Below are 9,038 nucleotides of genomic sequence, written 5' to 3' on the forward strand. Positions count from 1 at the left end.
ACTATGTAAAATACCAATTATACTCCTAATTTAAAAAACTCCTCGAACCGTGCCACATTTTTTCTTCCTTCAATGATTTCTTCTTCCTTCATTCAATATGTATTCAATGCAACACTAACATTCCGCCAGTGCATTTATTCCCAACTAATATTCTACTAATAGCATTGAATAGCAATTGATATCAAGAATGGATGGTCACTCTCAGTTATTCATTTTCCATTGAACGCTTTTCATTCTCCCATTGTTCTCTCAGAATTTCAGTACAACATACTCATTGTTGATTGCTTTCATCTTTATTCATTTCATTATGTCTTTTGGTATAGAGGAAGATTCGTTCGTCAGATCCAGAAATGGAGAGAATGTATGTGACATTCTACAGTATTTCTTATCCCTCAGAATATTTAGTATTGAATTAATGGTTGTATAGCAATATATAGACGATCATTCATTATAATATAAACGCTCGTTTAGTATTATATGAACAATTACTTAGTATTATATAAACGATCATTTAGTATTATATAAACGATCGTGTATATAATATTGAACGATCCTTTAGTAGTATATATACGATCATGTATACAATTTTAAGTGAACAATTATAAATAGTTGGCCGATTGCTTATTAATTACTAGGCGATTTCTTAAAATTTGATTGAGTATTGCATAAAATTTGCTAATCCAATTGTAGGTCAATGACGCTACTTTGCATCTTTGTACGATTTGGTAGGGAATGGGACAAATCGAGAAGCAATTATGTTGGAGGTCATATAAAAGGTTTGAAGGTCAGGAATGATATAACAATCAGCAAATTAGTGAATATTAAGCACCAACGACTAAATATCGATCCAGATATGTTTGATATACACATCAAGTATTGCTACAATCTATTGGTCCTAACTCCCCCAATTGACATAGTCGTCGATGAAGATCTTAGCTTCTTTTTAAAGGGCAGTGGTGCATCCCAGATGTCGTTATTTGTATCAGTTACACCTTGCAAAAGTCATGGAGTACACACTGAGAATATGTACCAACAGTGCAATCCAACAAATCAACTCATTCTAACTAGTCAAAACTTTGGATATGCAACCATTCCAACACGTAATATTCCCACCATGTCTTCAATGGATGATCATATTGATCTATGCAACTTGGGGGAAGATCAAAGTGAAGCTTGGTTTGGTCACGACAAGGAACCCAAATGTACTCCACAGTTCGATATTGAACATGGATATGGACAATCTTTAGGACCACAAACTTCTCCAACACCTTACATAAAGGATCTCTTACCGAAGAGTTCCATGAGTGCGTTCGGATCGCTCCGATCTCACCGTGACCAAAATACATATTATACATTCAATACATACAGTTATGCAAACAACATTAATTATCGCCATGCTATGAACAACAAAATAACGATGGAAAAAGTGTCATACCAGTTGAAGACGTTCTTCAAACTTCAGCACTCAAAGCAGCAGAAAACTTCAATGCGATCTACCAACGCCCAGCGGAAGCGTCGACTATAGCAGCACGAACAACTGCGGACACGAACGTCATGGGGACGACACCACCAGAAAAGAGCCCCGGGTATTCTCGGAGTGAAAACCCAAAGGGTGGTCTTTTGTGAATTTAGTAAATGAATGAGGAAGCACAAATCGTGTAGGTGATAAGCAAGTGGGAGGGAAGAAGATGCTATCGCATAGCAGAATGCTTATCGTTTAGGAGGAGCTAAACGATCGAGTAGGATTTACTGAACGATCGTATAGGAAAAGGTATACAATCGTTTAGCAAAATCAATACACTATACGATTGTTTAGAGAAGATATGCGATCATGTAGGCGACAATGTGCGATCGTCTAAGCGGAGAGGAGCTATCGTATAGTCTCTCGATTTTCTTAAGCGATCGTTTAGGAAACACCAGCGTGCGCTTTCTTTTTCTCTTTGGGTGATTGAACTCACATTCAAAATGAAACAATTTCATTTTTATTCATTCGTTACAATAACCGATGGTTCCCACTAACCCACGTCCAAACGTGATTTTTTGATTAATTATCATATAATTCATCAACTAATTAATTAATAAATATAATCATATTATATTTTTATCCTATAGTTTGATATCACATATCTACTATAGTATTTTCTTCTCTACTTGATATAAATCATATTTATATCTAATTTCCTCCAAAATAATGTATCTCATACATTTAACCAATTATATCATATATAATTAACTAGTCCAATTATATCATATATAATCGAACTTCTTCTTGTCAATTTGAACATTTCAAATTAACCCAAACACTGGTTCTCGACTTTATCCAAGCTACCTAGGGGGACCTAATGGACCTGTGGCTTGAAGCTCCAACGGTCCGTGAATAGCTGACTAAACTCTTTAGCCACAAGATCCATCATCCGTTAACTGTCAGGCATTCCACTAAAGACCAACAACTGAACTCTTCTTACCACAGATATATTTCTGTGTCCATCGGATATAACCAATCATGAGTACGATGACCCTTCACATATGCTTGTAAGTTCAGTTGGACCAAATTACCGTTATGCCCCTATAGTTACATCTCACTCCTTAAGTACCACTGATTCCTCTAATGAACAATACAACATAGTCGAACTATGTGTGAACAACTCTCAAGCCAAGAGAAAGTGTGTGGCGCCACATCGTTCAAGCCCCGAAATCAGCCCTTAAGGGAGTCATCTATCTACTTATCTTTGCCTCTGGGTAGGAGTGAATTCCATCTTGTGTAGTTGAGTTCCCAACTCCCAAATTAGACGAATCCCCAAAATGGTAAGTTTGAATCAACAACCTGGCCACTCGCACCCATACAAATCAAAGGATTTCCCTCAATGGTAGGAGTTCCCAACTCACTCAGGATTGAGGTCATGTTACCTATGGTCATCCTAGTGAAGTGAAGTCTCTGTCATGAATGGTGTTATATAACGAGACGTTAACACTTCGTGGTAAGGTCTTATACAAACTCTTTGTATAGGACGCCCCCACTCGCATGACCCCAACACGAATGATCGAGATCAGACCATCTATGACAAGTCACAACACTCGTGACCATTCCACAAAGCGAGCTGCATCCATAGCATTACAAGGATAAGGTTTCCCTCCTATATCCATATACTACAGACCATTTTGGTTATCACTCAAAACATGATCCACTTGTATGTCACCACATACATGTTTGAGTCACATACAGATAACCAAGCATTTTATGTTTATTGGTTTGTGGTAAAACAAATAAAACAAGTAACTGAGCAAAAATACAAAATGTGAAGTAAACATCATATGTTAACAACATAAGCGTTCGTACAAACTGTTTACAAACTACAGGACTCGAGACTTTAGGGTATCAACCCCAACAATCTCCCACTTGTCCTAAAGCGAAGTGGGGTGTACAATAAACTAGGGTATGAAAGCCCAATACAAGAAAATCTCCCATTTGCCCTAGTGCAATCGCGGGCTATCCTGTAGACTCATGCTCCGTAGGTGACCCTTAAACACTGTAGCCGTGAGTGCCTTCGTAAACGGGTCAGCAACATTAAAAAGACCTGGTTAGACTAATCCATCTCATCTCCTCAATCTCTTGAGGTATCTTAGAACTCCTTGCCTGAACAATAGTAGGCCCCTCCTGGAATTCTGCATCGAGTACTTAAGCAACATCTTGTCAATGTACGATGCCTGAGATAGTGCTAGCATTTTGTTCTTACGATCCCGAAAGATCTGTATACCTAGAACAAACTGAGCCTCCTCTCCCAAATCTTTCATTTGGAATTGGGTTACTAGCCAATTCCTAACTGCATTCAGTAGACCTACATCATTCCCAATGAGGAGGATATTGTCTACTACAACATTAAGAAGACTATTGAAGCGTTGATGATCTTCTTGTAGACACAAGGTTCATTAACGTTTTTGTCAAAGCCATACGACTTGATCGCAGTATCAAACCGTATGATCCAAGATCGAGATGCCTATTTCAGTCCATAAATGGACCAATTCAGTTGTTTGATCTACAAGATCCCATACTGAATTGAAGTACTTCGACTCCATCTCGAGATCCATGGCCTTGACCCATTCATCCCGGTCAACATCTTCCATTGCCTTCGTATAAGACAACGGATCCTTAACGTCGCCATCTACTACCATAGAAAAGATTTATGTGAAACCCAGATAGCGAACAGGTGGGTTCGTAACCCTCCCACTACGTCGAGGTTCCCTCAACTCTTGAGGTGGAACCGACCTACTAGATGAACTCCCATCAACAATTCTTGCCGATGTAGCAGGCTCTTCAACAACTCTTGTTGAAGTTTCAATAGTTTTATTGGAAAGCTCACGCAACATGACTTTACTTCGTGGACTATGCTCCCTTATATGATCCTCCTCCAGGTATGTAGCGTTTGTGAAACAAACACCCTATTTTCCATCGGATCATAAACATAACACCCTCATGAACCTTTAAGGTAGCCTACAAAGAGGCATAACCTCGACCGTGGTTCTAACTTCTTGGGATTAGCTTGAAGCACATATGCAGGGCAACCTCAAATACGGAAGTGACTTTACGCTCGTTCCATAACTCCAGAGGTGTTCTTGCAACACTTTTGAAAGGAACACAGTTGAGTATATATACCGCAGTCTCCACTGCAAAACCCCAAAGCGAGTCCGGTAAGGAAGCGTAACTCATCATTAAGTGAACCATGTCTAACAAGGTCCTATTTCTCCTCTCTGCTACACCATTCTATTGAGGTGTACCTGGCACTGAGAGTTGGGAAACGATTCCATATTCTATCAAAAGTTCTGGAATGTCGAGTCCAAAAACTCTCCACCTCGATCCAATCAAAGTGTTTTAATCTGTCTATTTAATGCGTTTTCAACTTCAGCCTTGAACTCTTTGAACTTTTCAAAGGATTCAGACTTCTGTTGCATAAGATAAACATACTCGTATCTGGAGTAATCATCAGTGAAACTGATAAAATACTCATAGCCACCTCAGGCTCGCACATTTATAGGACCACAAATGTAAGAATGTACTAACTCAAGAGGCTCCTTGGCTCTATAACCTTTTTCAATAAAAGGTCATTTAGTCATCTCACCCTCAAGGCCAGATTCACACGCTGGTAAAGAATTTTCTTCTAACTCACTTAGAAGTCCATTCGTCACTAATCTCTCAATTCTATTGAAATTGATGTACCTTAAACGAAGATGCCAAAGTTGGGCATTTTCTTTTGGAGAAATTTGTTGATGTTTTGATTGAGTTACGACAGTTCTAAACAATTCAGTATTATGGAGGGAATTAATGGCTAACGGCCTTAGCACATATAAATTCGATTCTAAATTTTCTGTGCAAATAAAAACACCATCTTTGTGAATAAACGCTTTATCCACATTAAACGAGATAGTATATTTACATTGCAATAAACACTTTACAGAAATAAGGTTCCTCTTTAGTTCAGAACAATATATACATCATGTAAAACAAGAAACCTATTCTGTAAAGCTAACTAGAGTCCTCCCACTGCCACAGCTAAGACGACGTGCCCGGTGCCAACTCGCATCGTCATCTCACCAGCCTCCAGTTGTTGCCAAGATCTAATCCCCTGAAAAGAAGAACAAACATGGTTAGTGACGCCTGAATCAATTATCCAGGCAGAATCATCATTCTCCACTAAACAAGTTTCAAGCACAAGTAAATCACATTTACCTTTATTGGCCTTGGCCTTAGCCTTGGCTGCTTTCTTCTCTTTTAGATACCAAGGACAGTTCCTCTTCTAGTGTCTATCTTGGTTGCAGTGGAAACACTTTCCCTTAGCAACCTATGGACTTCTCCTTGGGATGACATGCAGTGGGTTAGCAGGTGCCTTCCTTTTTCCCTTACCACCATTCTTCTTCTTCCCCTTTGGAGAGTTAGAAGCAGAAGGTGCAGACTTTGTTCCTGAGGTCGAACCTCTATGGAACGTCTTAGAGGATGAAGCAACATTTGCCTCACCCTTCTGCCTCTCCGTACTTTTCAGTAAAGATTGATATGTCTGCAACTCGTTGTGGAGAGTTGTAAGGTTATATTTCACTTTGTTAAGAATCACATTGATAACAAAGTGCAAGAAGCTCTCTGGAAAATAATGCAGGATTATGCTAACCTGGCTGTCCTCATCGATGGTAAGCCCATTCAACTTCGCCACATTAAAGTAGACCATCTTGTTAAGCACATGCTCACGAACAGAGGTGCCTTCTTCCATTTTTGAGTTGAATATGTATTTAAGAGTCTCATGCATAAGCTATTCAGACGATTGTCCAAACATCCCCCACAAGGACTCCATGATCTCACGCGCTGAGACCATAGGCTCATGTTTCTTGGCCAAGACTTCAGAAAGACTTTCCAAGATGTAGGCTCGGGCCTTCTCATTCGCCATTGTCCATCGCTTGTATGCCTCCTGAACATTTCGAGCGGCATTCAGAGTTGGAATAGAAGGACAAGCCTCCGTGAGAGCGAACGTGAGATCCTCAATGATCAGGATCATCGTGATCATGTGTTTCCATGTTGCGAAATTATCGCCAGTAAGTTTTTCAACGCTTAACAATGCTAACATGGTTGTTGCCATTTTGAAAATGTTGCTGAAATACGATCAAAACTTTATTAGAATTTTTGCTAAACCACTTTTAAACCAATCAGTTTTGCAAAACAGTTTCAAGTACCCTAAGTTATAGACTTCTATTTTGCAATGATGCCTCAGTGAAGCAGGAAAAATTTCACCGGTAGGGTGATCAGTTGCCCCTTCACTGGAATGAGACATTCTCAACCATTAAGCAGAACCAACTATTGGAATTGAACCTAACAACCACCATTTTTCGATCCAAAATCGTTAACTTTAACTATTCCGCGTAAGTGTAACCCCTCACTTAGGGCCAGAGTCCTTGCCCTAATTGAGCCCACCGTAGAAAAGAAGCAGATTAGGACAAGAGAACTAAGTTACCTTATCCTCTACAGGAGATCAAATAAAGCAACGTGAAAAACTGCCATCATTTAAGGGGACACTCCCAGGGTGCCTTGAGTCGATGCATTGTAACTTTATTCAACCTAACGAGGGAGATCGAGGGATATATTGTCATACTTCCCGCTCCACTTACTATGAACACTCTCTCCATCACCTTGATATTGACCTTATCCAAACACCATCCGTTGGAGGACACGCCAAAGGTGCCATGAGGCCGAGGGTAGATCTCACAGTGTGTACTATTTAGGAGAAACGTGAAAAGTTTAAGTGAAGCATCTTATGCCCCAAGTACCTCCCACTGAATGTTCTACCTAGAGATCATTAACCTAGACAATCCGACTATTGATTTTAGTCTAAGTCATCTTTTTAAAACTCTACTCATAAATAATGTTTGTCTATGAAATATGAACAATTCAAGTAGTACATTTAAACACTTAATGGACTGTATTAACTTGCATGCATGCATCAAATCTATTTAATTCACCTTTCCAGGTAAGTTCCCAGGTAGGGGTGTTACATTTCCGTCAACTTAAATACCCTAGCCTAGATAGAACCACCTTAGACAAAAAATCCCTTATAGATAGTTTTGCTACACTTTAACCTTTTATTAGCCAATTAATCCTATTAAACTGATTAAAGATTAAAGTCTTAGGGTTCTAAATCGTATTAGAATCGTGATCTCAGGTCTATGTAATTCAAGTTTTAAATACTTTAAAACCATGAATTAAACTAAGTGAGCATGGCATATCTTTCTTATTTCTCTTTAGTTCTAATTTCTCGTTAACTTTTAAAAAGAAACAACTAAAAAACATTGCGCACAACGAGGCGTTTATAACATTTATAAAATAACCTATGTTCATGCTTCATACAAATTCCGGTCATTACTATATATAACTTTATATAACGCGTAACAACCAAGCAAACATGCTATCATTCACCCTTAAACTATAAACAATTATTAATATAAAGATTATGCATGTCAATGCGTTTTATGCATGCATAAATATAACTCTTATATTATATGATGCATGAGCATGCTCTTACATAATTAAATCATGCTTCTCTAAATTATAACAATTACAATAAAGAGATGATGCATGACCATTGCATAACCTAAGGTGGGATTTACTATATGTGCATACCATATGACATATAAAAAACATATATCACATGTAATAAACAAAAGGATTAATGGACTGGGATGAGCCTTTACAAAAAAGGGGAATGAAAAAACCCTATCTATTATATTTTTCATCGAGCAAACCGGTTAACAGGCAAACCAGGTCTTGAACCACAAGGAGGTCTTCATCGTGTAGTAAACTCCAATAGGTTGACGATCGTTCAGCGCGTACTATACGATAGGAGCATAAGTAAACGATCGCGTAAATGACGATGAGGCTACGAAGCCTGATCATGTAGCGCGACGACAGGTAAACGGTTTACCTCACGTTACCAAGCGATCGTTTAGTCAGTTACTAAGCGATAAAGCTTGCTCTTAACGATCGTCTAGCGTGCGCGCTTTAAACGATACGCAAGCATCTCATCGTTTACACGATGCATGCAACTAGATAAACAATTTACCTTGCGATACTAAGCGATCATTTAGTTAGTTACTAAGCGACGAAGCTTGCTGACCTAAACGATCGTCTAGCGATGAAGCACGAATCTTATAGGCGATATGCAAGTGGGAGGGAAGAAGACGCTATCACATAGCAGAATGCTTATCGTTTAGGAGGAGCTACACGATCGTGTAGGATTTACTGAACGATCGTATAGGAAGGGGTATACGACCGTTTAGCAAAATCGGCACACTATACAATCGTTTAGAGAAGCTATGTGATCGTGTAGGCGACAATGTGCGATCGTTTAGGCGCGACGTGGATGATTGTTTAGGCGGAGAGGAGTTATCGTATATTCTCTCGATTTTCTTAAGCAATCGTTTAGGAAACACCAGCGCATGCTCTCTTTTTCTCTTCGGGCGATTGAACTCACATTCAAAATGAAACAATTTCATTTTTATTCATCCGT

This window comes from Benincasa hispida, chromosome 4 (assembly GCF_009727055.1).
Source record: "Benincasa hispida cultivar B227 chromosome 4, ASM972705v1, whole genome shotgun sequence".
NCBI classification, from domain to species: Eukaryota; Viridiplantae; Streptophyta; class Magnoliopsida; order Cucurbitales; family Cucurbitaceae; genus Benincasa; species Benincasa hispida.